This window comes from Dipodomys merriami, unplaced genomic scaffold, assembly GCF_024711535.1.
Source record: "Dipodomys merriami isolate MVZ:Mamm:240054 unplaced genomic scaffold, mDipMer1.0.p SCAF_4, whole genome shotgun sequence".
NCBI classification, from domain to species: Eukaryota; Metazoa; Chordata; class Mammalia; order Rodentia; family Heteromyidae; genus Dipodomys; species Dipodomys merriami.
The window spans coordinates 6533705-6551407 of record NW_027205603.1 but is presented as its reverse complement, the minus strand read 5'-3'; positions in this window follow the sequence as shown (position 1 = coordinate 6551407).

Sequence of the window (17703 nt, the reverse complement as noted above, 5' to 3'; positions counted from 1 at the left end):
AAAAAGCTGAGATAGGATATAGGTTGACCCATTGTAACAATGAGATGTACATGACATTATGTTGGAAATGAACTTTACAACTTGGGTGGGGGAGGGAGGAGTTGGGGAGGTGGGGAGAGAAGGGATGGTAAGAGAAAAACAAAAGAGGGGGCAAAAATGCACGATAGGAAATGTACTCATTACCTTACTCATATAACTGTAACCTCTCTGTAAAGTATCTTTACAATAAAAAATATATATATATATATATAAAACTCCATGAAATTGATGTACTTTGGGTCTCCCAAGCCACAAATCAAGAAAGAGTGGATATGCTATGACTGCTCCTGAGAACCAAATTCTAGGTTCTTAGAACCTAATTAAGAAGAACCTAATTCTAGGTTCTTAGGATTCCATGGGTGTGCAAGTGTCTCCATTTGTACCAAGAAGACATCAGGTCAAGTCCTATTTGTGTCAACAGGTTCTTACCTTCTGTGTGTGTTCAATAAGATATGTCTATGGGCTGGGAAGATGGCTCCGTGGTAGAGCACTTGCCTTGCATGCCTGAGGCCCTGGGTTCGATTCCTCAGCACCACATAAGCAAAAAGAAAAAAGCCGGAAGTGGCACTGTGGCTCAAGTGATAGAGTGCTAGCCTTGAGCTGAAGAGCTGAGGGACAGTGCCCAGGCCCAGAGTTCAGGCCCCATGACCAGACCCCACCCCCCAAAAAAAATAAGATATGTCTATGTCAACAGCAGACTGTAAAATCAAGTCCTACAAAGATAATGTGTTACATGGACACCTAATACTGTTTCTACAACAACAACAATAGAACCATTTCACCCAATACTGATCAATATTTTGGACAGTCTTCATGCTTTCCATTCAAAAACAGATTGGAAGCCCATCACAAAGTAGAACGAGACTCCAGTAAACTCGGCAGTTTCAGAAATACGAATGTAAATTTGCCAACTTTAAGAGACAGAAAATAGAATTTACCTCCTCACTAGCCTGACACAGAAGAAAGGGTGAAGTTGATTGACAAACAGTTCATTCATTTGTGTATGCATGCATTGATGCATTCACTCAGTCATTCCTGCAAATGTAAGTTGATGTTGTAGAGGGGACACAGATGACTGGTTGGTGTTTGTGCAGTCACTCTGGTACATAAAATCAAGAAGTGACTAAAAGATATGGCTGACTCTTTCAAACAACTCTTACTGAGTAGTAACTGGGCTTAAAACCATGAAAACAAGAGTTGTCATTAAGATGAGTCAGTCCTGGGACTTGAACTCAGGATCTAAACACTATTCTTTAACTTTTCAAGACTGGCATTCTACCACCTGAGCCACAGCTCCATCTCTGACTTTTTGGTGATTATTTATTTATTTATTTATTTGTTTATTTATTTATTTATTTTTACTGGTCCTGAGGCTTGAACTCAGGGTCTGGGCTCTGTCCCTGAGCCTCTCTGTGCTCAAGGCTAGCACTTTACCACTTGGGCCACAGTGCCACTTCTGGCCTTTTCTATATCACTTGCTCAAGGCTAGTGCTCTACCACTTGAGCCACAATACCACTTCCCACAGTGTCTGAGTAGTCCATTGGAGATAAGAGCCTCACAGGCTTTCCTGACGGCTGGCTTTGAACTGGGATGCTCAAATTGCAGCCTCCTGAGTAGCCAGGATTACAGACATTAGTGTCGGTGCTCAGCTTGGTGGTTAATTTGAGTTAAAACTCTTCTGACACTTCTTGCCTGTAGTGGCTTCAGACTTCAGTCCTCAGATGTCTGCCTCCCAAGGAGCTAGGGTTACAGGTGCTGGGCCTCACATTTCACAGGCAAAAAAGAAAAAAGAAGAAAAGAAAAGGATTCCTAACTCCCCTTACCCATTGCATAGGCTCATCTATTTCATAAAAATGATTTTATGATTTTGAACAAAACGTTCTCTTTAAATTTTGTGAGGTTGTGCTAAATATTTGGGCAAAACTCAGGGCCAATGTTCATTTTGCTATGTTTTGATTTCTGTACCTTGGCAAAGTGAGGGCTTTTTGTGGGTGAATATTCTGAACATTTTTTTTTTGGATTCAACATTCCACCTACACTGTCCTTTTTTTAATCAGCATATTCCCTTATTAATTTGAGTTTTGAAGTTCTTAACATGTACAGATTAAATTTCTATTTGGTTATGGACCTACTTGTCATACTACCCCATTAATTACAATAGCATGTTATACATTCATATCTTTAAAATACCCTTCCCTTCCAAATGTAATTTAAATTTGATGACATAAATATTTTGGCATAAGGGAAAGCATTTTTAACAGGCAGGTGGCATTTAAATGATTTTATTGAGATGGCACTGGCCCAGGAAGCTTGTTAGAATTTACAAATATGATCTGATTTATATTTTACTTTGTAAACCAGGATAAGGAGAACGACTAATTAGAATCATGACTCAAAGCTGTAAGGAATAGTTATGGATTCAGATCATGTAAAGACCAGAATATCAAAAGCAAACATCTACCTTCCTCTTCATCCAGGGTTCAGGAAGTTAAGTGCTGTTTGTCTCCAATGCTTGACATGAACTCTGTCTTTGTCACCAAAAAGACAATTAATGTCTCTCTCCATTCACTGTTAAACTGTAATTTATTAATTAGCAAAAGCATTCAATTAACAGCACTCCGTGAAATGTACCACATCTTTCTCACATTCCCTCATCTATTTGAACACACAGTGATAGTTGCATTGGAGAAAATGTCAGAAACTCTGAGAATGCAAACTTAATAGATGTTTCAACCAAAGTAAAAGCAGGAGATATGGTATTTACAAGGACTGGCAGAGCACAGAGAGGGGTACTATTTACTTGTTTAATTGTTTTGAATTCTGTTACATGCTTGTCAGCTTGTATGCATAGCTATACATTTTATGCATTTCTGCAACTCAGAAAGGTCGAGTCACTGCCTAAAAACATACAGCTGGAGGGAGATGGAGAAATCAACTCTTAATTTAGGGCACAGTGTCACTGGAATATGGATTTTATTTTACCTCTATTCTAGATAGCCTCCCAGGAATGTGTAAAGGTCACAGACGAACCTGAGTTGCAGTTAAATATTTACATGCCATGTTAATATTAGCATTTATTTTTAAAACAGTGAAAAATTAGAAACAGCAAAAATGCTTATCAATTGAAATCTGATTAAATAATTTATGATTCAAGGGAATATGATTGCCCTAGGAAAATCATATTTTTTCAAAACCAGATCCATTTGTAAATAGTGAGCTATAGAAATGATCCCTAAAAGTGTCGTTTTATGTAGATACGTAATATAAGGGAAAGCAGAGAAGTCCAACTGGCTTGTAAAATAATACAGAAAGGATCAGTCTATCTTTAAAAGAAAAAAAACATGCACATATATAAATATAGAAAGTCCAGTGAAGTGGCAAGACTGAGATATTACATGAGAAATCTTTTATTTATACTGCCAGGGAACAAAACTAGGATCTCAGACATGCTCTACAATCATACTCTTGAATTACATCTCCAGCCCTTGATTTTGTTTCCTGATTCAATTAGTGATTTTAATGCTCTTCAGTACATTTATCTACAGTTTTTCCTCTTGATCATGTAAGTGTAAGGCATAGTGAGATAGTAAAAGGATTACTACAGGGCAACTTAGCATCTGTCACCCACCATAAGAATGTGTGTTGTTAGAACATCTGAAGACTCACTTAGTAAGTTTTTAATATGCAATTTAATATTAACCACAGCTCTCCTACTATGTGTTGGATCTCTAGACTTCTTTCTCATCCTACTTAACTTCAGGTTTATACCCTTTGATCTCCGTCTTTTTCTTCTATTTTTGATCTCCCTCTGTACAGTCTCTGGTACCCACTTTGTGTGGACTTCTTGAGGAGTGAGCGGTGAGTTAATCCTGCAGTACTTCACTTCCTGTGTCAATCTTCATTCACTTTTTGCGATGGGCTCCATGTTCATCCATGTTATTGAAAACTGCAGGATTTGATTTTCCCTTTTTTTCTTTTTTGTGGCTCTGAAAATCAAATCCAGAGTCTTGCCTTGGACACACTAGGAAATCACTCTAGTGCTCAGCTACATTTCTAGACCTTGGATTTCCTTTTTTAAAGGATGCTTAATATTATAAACACACAGACACATAGACACAGACACAGACAGACAGAGACACACACACACACACAAACACCATATTTTCTCCCACTGTTGATGATACTTAGATTACTTCCATACTTTAGTTACAGAAACTTGTGCTGTGGAAAACACTGGAGTGAAAGCATCTGTTTGAGACACTGATTTCTTTACTTTCAGATATATGCCCATCATAGGACTGCTCGGTTACATGGTCGTGTACAAAGGTACTATTTTATAAATACTCCATTTCCTCCTCCTCCTCCTTCTCCTCCTCCTCCTCCTCCTCCTCCTCCTCCTCCTCCTCCTCCTCCTCCTCCTCCTCCTCCTCCTCCTCCTCCTCCTCCTCCTCCTCCTCCTCCTCCTCCTCCTCCTGCTGCTGCTGCTGCTGCTGCTGCTGCTGCTGCTGCTGCTGCTGCTGCTGCTGCTGTGAGGCTTCAGCTCAAGGCTAGAGCTCTACCACTTGAGACACAGCACCACTTCCAGTTTTCTGGTTGTTTATTGGAGATAAGGGTCTCACAGACTTTCTTGCCCAGGCTGGCTTTGAACTGCAATCCTCAGATCTCAGCCTCCTTTGTAGCTAAGGTTACAGGCGTGAGCTACCAGTGCCTGGCATTATTTTGTAATGGATAATATACATCATGGGTTTAATGTTCATGTCTCTGATGAATTGTGATCTTGAATATGTTTGTGTGTGTGTGTGTGTTCTCAGTAGTCATTAGTATGGCTTCTTTTGAGAAGTGTCTGTTCAAATACTTTGTTTTCTTACTTTTGAATTTGCAATTATCATATATTTTGGGTGTTTAAGATGTGTGGTTTGCAAATATTTTCTCTCATTCTGCAATCTATCTTCACTCTATTGTTTGTTTTTGCTGTGTAGAAGCTTTTGAGTTTGATGTAATACCATTGTCTATTTGCCTTCCTGTTTTGCCTGCAATCTTGGTGTCATATAAAAAATACCATTGTCATAGAGCCTTTCCTTTATTTCTTCTACTGGCCTTACACTTTTAGTACTAAAGGCATTTTGAGCTGAATTTATATGGTCTGCAATATAAATCAAATTGCATTCTCTGCATATGGATGTTTTGTTATCCCAATATTATTAAAGAGGCTTTCTTTCCCCTCAGAATGCCCTTATCCAAGATTAGTTGATCATGTGTGCATGTGTGCATGGCTTTATTTTTAGGCTTTTTGTTCTGTTCTGGTCTAAGTGTCTGTTTATAGGTCAGTGCCATATTGTTTTGATTACTATTGCCTTGAAATCAGGGAGTGGGATCTTTATAACTTTGTTCCTTCTCAACATAGCTTTGGCTATTTCATATATTTTGTATTCACATACAAATTTTAGTTTTTTTCTATTTCTATAAAAATGCAATTGGAGCTGTGATCATATAGCATTAATCTGTAGATTGAATAGTGTGCACATCCAACTTTATCCTGTAATGAACTAGAAAATAAAGCATACAGTTCAAAATCAACAGAAAGACATAATAAAGATCAGAACAGAAATAAATGAAATAGAGATAAGAAAGACAATAGAAAAGATCAATAAAATCAAGAGCTGCTTTTTGAAAAGTTTAACAAAATCAACAAACCTTTATCTAGACTAAGTAAATTGGGGAAAGGGGTTATGTGCAAAAAAAGAGGGGAGAAGAGCCAACAAACAAAACTAGGAATGAAGAAGCTATGCACTGAATCCCACCAAATGTAAGGATCGTAAGAAACAATTGTAAGCAATGATATGTCAATAAATTTGATAACTCTGAAGAATTCAGTGAAGTTCTAGAGATATAAAACCTACCAATACTGAGCATAAGAAAAAACAAACAGGAAATCTGAACAGACCAGCAACGAATAAAGAGATTGGATCCGGGGTCAAAAACCTGCCAAGTAAGGGAAGATAAAGACCAAATGGTTTTCATGGTTGAATTCTAAGAAGCATTTGAAGGATTATAAACAGTCTTCTCAAACTCTTCCAACAGATAAAGAGAAGAGAACACTTTCAAACTCATTCTTCAAGTCCAGAATTATTCTCATACCCAAGAGAGATAAGCGTGTTATAAGAAAAGAAAATTATAGGTCTAGATCCCTACTAAACAGATGCAAAAACCCTCAGAAAGGCCTAAGAAACCAAATGGATTGTGTGACACCTAACTTAACTGAATGAAGGGCAGAAACCACCACATTTTAGTAGATGCAAAAATTTGACATAGTGCAACATCCTACTGTGATGGAAACACTTAACAAATTAGATATGGAAGAAATGTACCTCAGTCAAGTGGAGGCTATACTAATGTATTCTCATGTAATTTTTAATATAGCCTGATACAATATTTTTGTGGTCTTAGGGATAAAATTGAGGGCCTCAAGCATTCAAGGCAATGCTCTGTCACTGAGATACATCCCTAGCCACCTGCTACAGTTTTAATCTAACACTTAGCATTTTCATTTTATCTGGTTGTTTATTGTCTGTCTTCCTGCAGTACAGCATTGCCTATGTCATTCACTATTTTATGCCCAATAACTATGGGAGTAATTGGCTCATAATCATTGTTCAACAAACATGTGTCCAGTGAATGAATGATTAAATTCCAAGGCCAACTATATACTCTTAGTGGAAAGGGCAATGAGCCACGTATCTCTTCCTGATTCATACAACTACAAAATTATCTTGAATATATTTGTTAAATAAAACAGTTCTTCAAATTTATTCTCTGGTAATACAGTGTCATATAAGCTCACTTTAAATGAATTGGTCTATTTTAAAAGGAAGCTAGAGCAGAATCTTTGTCTTCATGAATTTAACATTTGTGGTTGGCTTTTTGCATGGGATATGGAAGTTCATGACATGGAATAATTTGCAGCTTTGCTGAGATTAATTTGAATTTGAAATCTTAAGAACTCTAAATTCTCTAAGATTGAATATCTTAGAGATTAATGGGGCCAGAATCCAGTGTGCAGCCCAAGATATGTACATTTGGGGGTAACTTGCTGCTCAATGTATGGTCCAGTTTTCGGAAAAATCCTTTTTCTCCTCCCCAAAAATGAAACCTGAAATGAAGACAGCTTCCAGACTGATTAGGTAAATAAAACAGACTAAAAATATTAATTCTCATCCAGAAAATACCTTCTGAATAAAGAGAGAAATATGAAATTCATTGGTGACCAGAATCTATGCTATAAACAAAACTCCCATATGTTCTTTATGCAAATTCCAGAAAAGCAACATTTTATGAAGTGGATTTAGGAAGTGTTTCTTCCAGGACAGAAAGGGAGGGTTGAATGATTTGCATATAATTTTTAAGTTATATGAAAGTCCACTGTATAGGGAAAATTAAATGTTAGGATGTTACATATGAATTTAAAGAGTTTCAGGAACTTTTCCTCATGAGCTAAAAATCCATCGTTCTTTAATGAGCTAAAAAAGGAATGAGATGGAGACTAAGCTATAAAAAGAATTAATTAGAAAGGATACAAATGCTGGTAGAATTAAAAGGGAGAACCTGCTCTGTCCCACTTGTTGACATATCCATTTATTTTGTGTTCCCTCAACAGCTCCTTTACATTTATTCTTATAAACTCTCTATTGATAATCTTCTCCCTCCAATTCTCCTGCCAGCCATTTTCCCCTGGAAATGTTCTATAACTAACAAATTCGTTACTGTTTAATATGCTCTCTGAAAGTTTAGAAAATGGCATAGACAATGTCTAATTATTAGCTTTCACAGTATGACCAGTGTGAACATGGCTACGTTTTGCAAACTTCCATGGACAGAATCTGTTCTTACTTAAATATCATCAGACTAATAAACTCTGAATCAATGCACAGCCTCTTCTGGGAGAGAACACACTTCATCCCAAATGATCAGGAAATAGATGCGAACCCGTGTGTTTTCCATTGCTCTAACCTCTTGCTTTCCCTTCTCCATTCATTCAATGAATACAGTATCAAATAGTATCAGTGACAAATAATTATTACAAATAACTATTACAAATACAATATCAAATAATATGAAAACATTATCCAATATCCAGCCACATTTGAATCAATTACTATAAACTCAAAATCAGGTATATGATTTTTTAAAATAAGTTTTTTATTGTGAAAATACTGTACAGAGGGGTTAAAGTTACATGAGCAAGGTAATGAGTACATTTCCTATCAAGCATTGCTGCCTCCTACTTTGTTTTTGCCCTACCATCCCGTGATTTTTTTTTAACTTTTGGGCACTGTTTGGGTTTGAACTTAAAGCCTTACATTTGTTAGGAAGGCATTCAACCACTGAGTCATGCCTTCAGGCATTTTTGCACTGGCTGTTTTGAGATGGAGTTTGCACCTGAGCCAGGATCCTTCTATTTTATACTTTCATCGTTGTCTAGGATGGCAGACACATGCCACGGTGCCCAATTTGTTTCAAGGAGATGGTGTTTTTTTTCAGCTAGATGCATGCTTCATGAAACTGGGGGGAGGAATATATATATATATATATATATATTATATATATAATACATATATATTATGTATTATAGTCTGAGTCTCTTTGAAACAGTGCCTGGGACATCTCAAAAGCTATTTGCTGGTATGTTCAGAGCATGGTGCAGAGGCTGATGAAGATTTCTGGAAAATTAAAGTAGCCCAATTGTAGTGAATGGTCTTAGCCCCGTGGAGTTCTCTTCCTTGGGAAAGACATTGAGAAAGGTTTGGAAATGAGAAACATCTTGATGAGAAGAACTGTGGGATCACAAGAGGAGAAGGCCACAGTGAACACTCAACAGGTGACGAAGGCCTAAAGGATAAGGATGACGAGTGGAGTCTAGGGTGCACTGTTGGCCCCAACGATCAAACACCCCACATCATACAAGTATTCTGAGAACACTTTGCTATCAAAATGCAATTTTGGATAAAAGGCCATTTTTCTTTTCTCCTAATAGAATGGAGATAGCAATACTAACTGATGCCACATAAAGAAATGCTTATGTATCTTTTACACGTGAATAGTGTACATTGAACTTTATATAAAATAGCATCTCTGGCTATAAAGGAAATGCAAATTTTAAAAAAACCATCAAGATCCCTTATTGAGAATATGGACAAATGCTGGCAAGGATGCAGAGAAAAAGGAACCCTATCACACATTAGTAGGAATGTGAATTTTTAAAATACTAGGAAATAGAATCATGCTTTGGGGAGCAGTAGAGGGGCACATGAGTTGCGGGGCGGGGGAGGAAGGGAGCTGCAAATGCAGTCATTGTCTTCAGCATACATTATGGAAAAGTTGAACTAAGTAACTTGAGTGTAGGGATGAGAGGGAGAAAATGGAGGAGGAGGATGAAAAGGGTGACATAGATCAACATACAAGAATCCTAATAATAATCATAGTAGTACTAATAATCCGACTTAGGGAATTATGACTTCTTTGTACAACTACTTAAGAACAATTTTTAAAAACAAAACAATACAAAAACCCAGTGTGTGCAGCCTTGGCAATATCTCAGGACACTTGTTTACTGAACACAAGTCCGACAAGATACAGGAAGTAAGCACTGGAAAATGAATAAATGAAATAGATCTTAAATGGCTGTCTGAATTGTCCTTTTCCCTTATGAAGAACTCAACTTTTCTTGTCATGCACTGTCTAAAAGTTGTTCCATATTGCACTGTAAGTTCTTAGAAGCACAGAGGAGAGAAAATATATTCCAGTGTTCTGCCATTGCTTGTTCTAATGGACACAGCATCCTTATCTTGAAGATAAGATGGGTGGCTTGTTCTCATTTATGCATTTTACATATGCAGAGATTCTCAATCTAGGATGTTTTGTGTCATGAAATCTGATATCACTTAGTTTCATCATCTCGCTTGTTCATGTGTACTTATTTCTTATTTGCCTGACTGTATATTTATTGGTTGTTAAATAATTGCATTGTATTGTGCTCATTTACATATTCCCCATTCTGCTAGTCTATGGGCTACTGAAGTATAAGACTGTGCCTTGTTTATCTTAAAATCCTCAATACTTAATCCAGTTCACTGGCATATAAGTAGTAGTTAAGCAAATGTTTGCTGAATGAATTATTAAGTAAATACACAAATGCTTCTTCATGACATCCAAGGAGCTGGATTTACACCACCTTCTGTTTTCCCTATAAGGTGTGTCACAGTTTACTCTAAAATCCTGAACAATGACACGTCCATGCAGTGCTCATTTAGCCTCCTTTTCCACTAGTAAATTCTGGAGGAAACAGAGCCTATAGCTAGTGCACAACACAATACTCCTGTTCTAGGTAGAGAAGCTCAGAGTCAGATTCAAGTGAGAAAGTGAACTCTCCAGACCTTGACTAAGTCTAGTCCAAACATTAGCAAGTTTATAATAGTCTTTATTGTCATAGGCTACGTAATCTCTGTATTTGTTTGCCTAAGCAACCACAGCTAAGGTCTAAGTGGCATTGCTCCAATATGGCAATGTGGCAATATTCCAACAAAAGTTTAAGCAAGCAAGCACTGGACAGATTTGACCTTTGTGCTATAATTTTCCACCCTGCTCTGTTTAGTTCTTCTAATATGTGATTATCAGAAAGGGCACAGTGTAGGAGAAAAGAACACACACTGCTACAGATTCCTGTATACCCTGAGCTAGTTAGGTAATGTTGCTCCTTTCTCGCACCAGGCACATTTCCACAGCAAGAAGCGAGAGCATTATCTCATCAGATGGAAGAGGACAATGAGCCTTCAAAATGTCGACACGGCTTGATAAGGTCACATTTCAGCCAGTTGACATCATCAGAAAGCTCCTGTTTTTTTTTCATTGAAACATATTATCTGCACCTCATTGCTGATTCACTGCATTGTGGGATACGTGAACAATTTCACGTTGTCTTTTTATCCGTCAGGAGAGTCATACCAGGAGTACAAGACACCTAAATGCCCAGACAGACTACAAAATTACACTACTCTAGAGGAGGTCTGGACCTTAAGAACCACAGGTATCTTTTGAGATTCTAGTAGAGTTGAGTCATTGACACACAAGATAAACTGGGTGCAGATGGCTCTCAGCACATTCGCTGCTCATCCTACATCAGCAGGACCAAGGCGATCCTACTGGTGGACCTCTGATGCCTAGAACAAGGGTTGGAAATAATGAGCTTCATGTACGTGTTTCTAAGGATTCTGCCAAGTATGTATATCCATTAGTCCTATGTATCCTTTAGTGGATGAGGTTGGTCAGCTGTTTTTTATGTTAATTCAAATAGGAGGTAGATACTCAGTATGAAAAGTGATAAGTAAAAGCGAATAACTCTGATGACTACCACCACGATTTTAGTGAGCAAAATGAAGAATTTTGCTAAGTAGATTAAAATGTCAAAAGTTTTTTTTCCCTATCTAAAATCATGCCAGTGTGTGGGCAGAGTGAGGTGCAGATGCCTTCAGAACATATTAGTGTTAATATAACCTTATGTGTTAATGATGAAAACATTTTTTTTGGTCCTGGCTCATTTACTTTATTGTATATTTGGATGGTGAGTACACCTCTCCAAATATTTTGGCAATGGGAAACAGATGCATTCTACAACAGCACCAGATACTATTTAATGTCTTGTGGGATTATTGTCAAATCAAGGATTAGTGGGAATGTGGGAATGTGATAAATAATTTTTTAATATGAGCTGTTCTATGTTGAAAGGCAAGATGTAGACCATAACCAGTTTGGAAAGGGTAAGCTTAGTTATTTGGATGTGTTTGATACAGAGTCAAATTGAACCTTCAGTTACTCCACAGGATTTTGTTCATTTGATCTAGGTGCTTTTGGGGCTGGAAGTGTGTCTCCAGTGGTAGAGCATCAGCCAGTGAGACAGTGTCAGATACAAGGTCAAGTCCCAGTTTCAAAGAAAACCAAAAGCAAAACCTGTTATTTCATGTAAATGCTAGAGAACTTGGGAGTGCAATTTTCAAGTGCTCTAAATCTATGACCAGTATTCACCATGTCTTTTCCACTGGTTTCAACCCATATGGACCACAAAGGCAAAAGCATCTATTATCTGTACCCTTATTTAATGGAACCAGGCAACTTGAATAGATGGGTGGGGTTAGGAGAAATAGGGGAGAACAATGGAAGGTGTCACACTGATCAAGATGCACTGTACTAATGAGGTGACATGTTGAGTTGAAACCCTTTTAAGTAAGCATTTTTATTGGGGGGGTCCGGTCGTGGGGCCTGAATTCTGGGCCTGTCCCTCAGCTCTTCTGCTCAAGGCTAGCATGCTACCACTTGAGCCACAGCACCACTTCCGGCTTTTTTTTCTGCTTATGTGGTGCTGAGGGATCGAACCCAGGGCCTCATGCATGCAAGGCAAGTGCTGTACCTGAAACCCTTTTATACAATGACAAGAGATAATAAATTGTTTTTAAAAACATTTTTAAAAATATTTTATCTTTAAATAGTTGTATAAAGGAATTTCAACTCAACATACTCATTTTTGCATACAATGCATCTTTTAAATATTATTATATCTTTTTTATTATCTTCAATAGTTATATAATGGACTTATCATTTAACAAGGCAGTATATGAATACAATGTATTCTGATCAATGCCATCCCTTTCAACATTCTCATCCATCTTTCCTGATCCCCCCCTTCCCTCACTTTTCTTAATTTTTGTAGGATATATATTGAATTCTTTTTTTCATTAATAAGTCTTTTATTGCGAAAATACCATACAGAGGGGATACAATTACATGAGCAAGGTAATGAGTACATTTCTTATCAAGCATGTTGCCTCCTCCCTTGTTTCCCCTTCCCATCCCTGCCCTCCCATCTCTCCCCCTACCAAAGTTGTAAAGTTCATTTTTCGACATAGCATCTTGTACATTTCATTGTTGCAATGGGTCCTCCTGTATCCCTATTTACACGATTTGTTTTTTTCTCTTCCCTTCCCCAAATTATACCAACATCAAATACAGTGAAAACAGGGGTCATACCATGGGGGAGGGACAGACAAAGCAACAAAAAAATCACCTTATAAATATGTTAGAAACAATAGCAAGAAAGAAAAACCACTTCTCTCCCCCTTCTCATGTTTATTTGTGTAAAATAAATAAACATAGAAACATTTAGTGCTATCCCTTATACCAAAGTATATTCTTTTTTTTAATTGCTGCTACAAGACAATATAGATTCACCCCTTACCATAGAACATGACATATTTATAGAATCTAAACCCAAAGTCTTGAGGTTTTTCAAGGGTACAGGGGCATTGTTCTGCCTAGCAGACAGAACTTGACAATGCAAAAGGGGAACCAATTTGAAAAAACAAAACTGTATCTGTCTGTCATTGTAGAAACACAAAGACAGGCAAAAGTAAGAAGTATTAGCCAGAAATTCAGGAAATTTAAAGTAGGGATGCATGTTCTGAGAGCTGTTGTTCTATCATCAGGAGATGAAAGAAAGCAGCAGTAGTAGCAAGAAAAAAATGACTTTTCTTCTAATGGATAGAGATGGCTTCATTTTTTGGTAAGAAGAATGTATTCATATTCATAACATGATTTCTTTGTTGCTTTGTATGTCCCTCCCCCACAGTATAACCCCTGCTTTCATTCTATTTGATGTTGGTATAATTTGTGGAGGGGAAGGAAAAAAACAAATCATTTAAATAGGGATATAGGTGGACCTATTGCAACAATGAGATGTACAAGTTGTTATGTTGAAAATGAACTTTAAACTTTGGCTGGTGGAGTTTGGGAGGGTGAGGGGTGGGAGATAGGAAGGGATGGGAAGGGGAAACAAAGGAGGAGGCTACAATGCTTGATAAGAAATGTACTCATTACCTTGCCCATGTAATTGTAACCCTTCTGTATGGTATTTTCACAATAAAAAAATAATAAAAATATTTAATAAAAATTTAAAAAAAGAACTCCGAAAGGATAGAATTTCTGTTACTAATGGTCTCTATTTTTTTTCTCAACAATTTCCATTACTGATGGGAAAATTCTAGACTCATGACGAGTGCATACAAACATTACCTACAATACACTCAAGCAGAGAGTGATGGTGATCTATTTATGGAACCAAAATAATAGTGACATTGACCCCAATCTATGTGTCTTCCCTACTGACCTGCTCTCTCTATTGACCTACACTGGCTCTATTAGAAACTTGATCTTTACCCAATAAGGTTACTCCCTAGGCTTAAAGCTAGAACATACCAATAAAATGAGAGTTGCTTAATTTTTATTGCATAATCAAATAATGTTCTGAAGTTTAGGAATTAGCTTTCAGCAACAGCTTCCCTGACAAGAACCCAAAACCAATGCAAAAGTGAGAAAATAAACCAGAAGTAGTCCTGGAGCATGTACAGAAGAGAAAATTATTTTCCAATTCTAGCACATCTATGCGGATTGGAGGAGATGACCTTAAGATTGCAGATGCACAGCTGAGCTCCGACCCTTGTTCAAACTGCATTGAAACCCACAGCCATGTTTTCTGCACTGAGATTATTGCTGGGCACGTAGAGTGCATGTGAAAAGGATGATATCAGACCTATTTCTCCAACCATTTATATTTTTCATTCCAAAAACCATAGTAATAACCTTTTCTAACTACATGAAAACTGCATTCATGCCAAAAAATTTGCAAGAACATATGTTAATCTAGTGCTAGAGTAACTTCATATCTTGAGATTGCCTTAGAAATAAAAATGGCCCTGAAACTGGGTTTGAATCTGATCCTTAGAACGAGTTCTAACAAGGAGGCTGGGAAGTACAAAATCTAGGACAAGAACCACTTGCAGTGTCCTGTCAAACCCAAGAGAAAGCAAAGGCCACAAAGAGAACCAAAGAGAAGATAAGGCACACACCATATCTAAACCTGGGACACATTTTGGTATATGACAATTTGCAGATACTTCATAATTGATGACTAAACTCTCACAAGTTGAGGGCGATTGCATGATCTGTAGGCACGATTGCTTGGAAGGTATTGTGGAGATTCTTTCCCTGGGTCTAGTAAAGCAGAATAGATTTTTCACATTGAACTGTTTCATTCTTTAATTTTTTCAGTATTGAAGTCAAATCGAGGGTCTTGCAGGTGCTAGACAAGTGCTCCATTCCCAGCCCTCATCTTTTGATGTTCTTTGAATTAGGTTCTTCCTATCCAACATACACACAGGAAGTATTTCAGGTATGGAGGTAAACTGGTTATCTTGCAAAGTACCGAGAACTCGTCTATCCAATCTGGACTTAAAAATCGACATTTACATGCTACATGAAGTAATACAATGTGGGGTCAGTAGAGGAGAAAGATACCCAATTCCTGTGACCTTCAAAGTCAGCAGCTGGAATGGAAGATATAATATGAGCATACTTGTGAGAGTTTGATGAGACCCAGTGACCTTGCATTTCCTATCTCTTATTTTGTGCTGTTTATCAATATCTTATCATCCATCCTTTAAGGGCCAGTCTCCTAGACACTTGCTTTCATCATACTGAGAAGTGATCTTCCCTCCATCTGTATTGTTGTGGCCATATTTACCACATCTAAGGAATTAAAACATTTTTCGTCTGTGTACATTTTAATTTCCCTAACTCAATGGGCACATTACCAGGGGACTGAGAGTAGAATTAGGCATCTGCCTTCTTCCCAGAGTCTATTTCATACTTTGTCTATACTAAAAGTCATGTAAAGTTTATCAAATAAAAAAGTAGTTAAATACACAAGCAGAGTGTAACGAGCATAGAACATAATGGGATTGCTTTTTCTCTGGGATGTCAAGAAAACATTTCATGAAAGAACTAGTATTTGACTCCATTTTGTGATCATTGTAAAAGGAGAGTCATTACTAATACGTTGAATTCATGGAACAAAAATCCAAAGATTTATGCATCTCTGGGGAATTATGTATGCATATTATCATGTTCTCTCTCCACTAACAAGGGTCTATCCCCAATAAGTACACAAAGAGCCAGGATTTCTGACATATGGAGTTTAGCGCAGTATTGAACACACTAAAAATTGTCAGTAATAGTTGAATAAATGATTAAAATGCTTTGATGATGAAATTCATCTGAAATATGCATTATCAAGCAACAGAAGAAATAAAATTAAGATGTATGGAAACATTTCTTGTATTTTCTAATTTATATCTTAACCATTGTGCCATGAGGCTTGTTTTATTCCTCACATTTTTGCAGGTCCAAACTCTGGGCTCAATGAGAAGAAGCAACTTTTCTATGTCACTTAGTCAATAAGGAAGTAGGGACTAAAGTCTAAGTCTTATTCCTTATGGTCTTTCTATACAAAGGAAGACATGGAAAAAGTAAATGATTTAGATGCCCCTCTTTGCCTTCTTACTCCATACTTTAAAATAGAGTTGTTTTTATTTTTTAAATTATGTTTAATTATCTTTTGGGGGGGGAGGGGTCAGTCATGGGGCCTGAACTCTAGGTCTAGGGCTAGTGCTCTACCACTTGAGCCACAGCGCTACTTCTGGCTTTTTCTGCGTATGTGGTGGTGAGGAATCGAACCCAGGGCCTGATGCAAGCAAGGCAAGCACTCTACCATGGAGCCATCTTTCCAGTCCTATTTAATTATCTTTAAGTAGTTGTACAAAGGAATTGTCATTTGAAAAATCAGTTTATAAGTGCAGTGCATCTTGATCAATATTTCCCCTTTCATCATTCCCCCCAGCCCAGTTTCTAGGGATATGCATTGAATATTATGACTGCATTCTCCTTACACCTTCCTCTCTTCACCTTTAACCTGGATTTCTGTAAGGTAAAAATTTCTTCAGCATCATTTTAAGAAGCTATTGTGACCTTTCTTTTGTAATTACTCGAGTCTCTCATATCACCAAACCCTATGAGTTTAGAGAAAGGTTCATAAAATCTTCCCATCTTTTCCCCTGCATGATTTCAAACCTTGTTTCATTTTCACATTAACACATCCTCTGGTATTATATATGTATATAAATAAAATAAACTAAATTCAGTGTTTCTTGTGCATCCTGATTGGCTAGGCCAGATGGAGTGATTTCTGAACCAGAATTGAAAATCAAAACACAAATGCTTTTTAAAGAGGTTGAAGTTTAGAAGCAACTGTTCATGGCAGGCTTAACTTTAATTCTAAGCAGGTTTGAGCTGTTTTCAGCTGTGCTTGCCTATGGAATATTGGAATCTCCACCCTTGAGCTGCTATATACATTACATGCCCACAGGCTTCTCTTGACAGAGAGGCGAATGTGGCTGAAGCTAAGCTAAAGGATTTTTCAGGACAGTGTGGTTTCTTTTCTTATTGTCATCATCATGGGAAAAGTGTCAGCTATTTATTTTTGCTGTTGGCTTTTGAGACCCTATATGTAGAACTCGAGTGAAGAAAAAGGCTCTTTGTAGGCCTGGCTCCATGAGACTCCTGAAGATGAATTCTGAAAAGGAATACATATTAATTTTCCCAATGCTGATTCTGAATGAGATTTCATTCATTTGCCATCTCATTTCACCATCAGGATAGTACCACGAAGTCAACTGATGTACAGCAGGTCCTGGAAGTGTCAGCATCCCATCAGGTCAGAGAAGAAT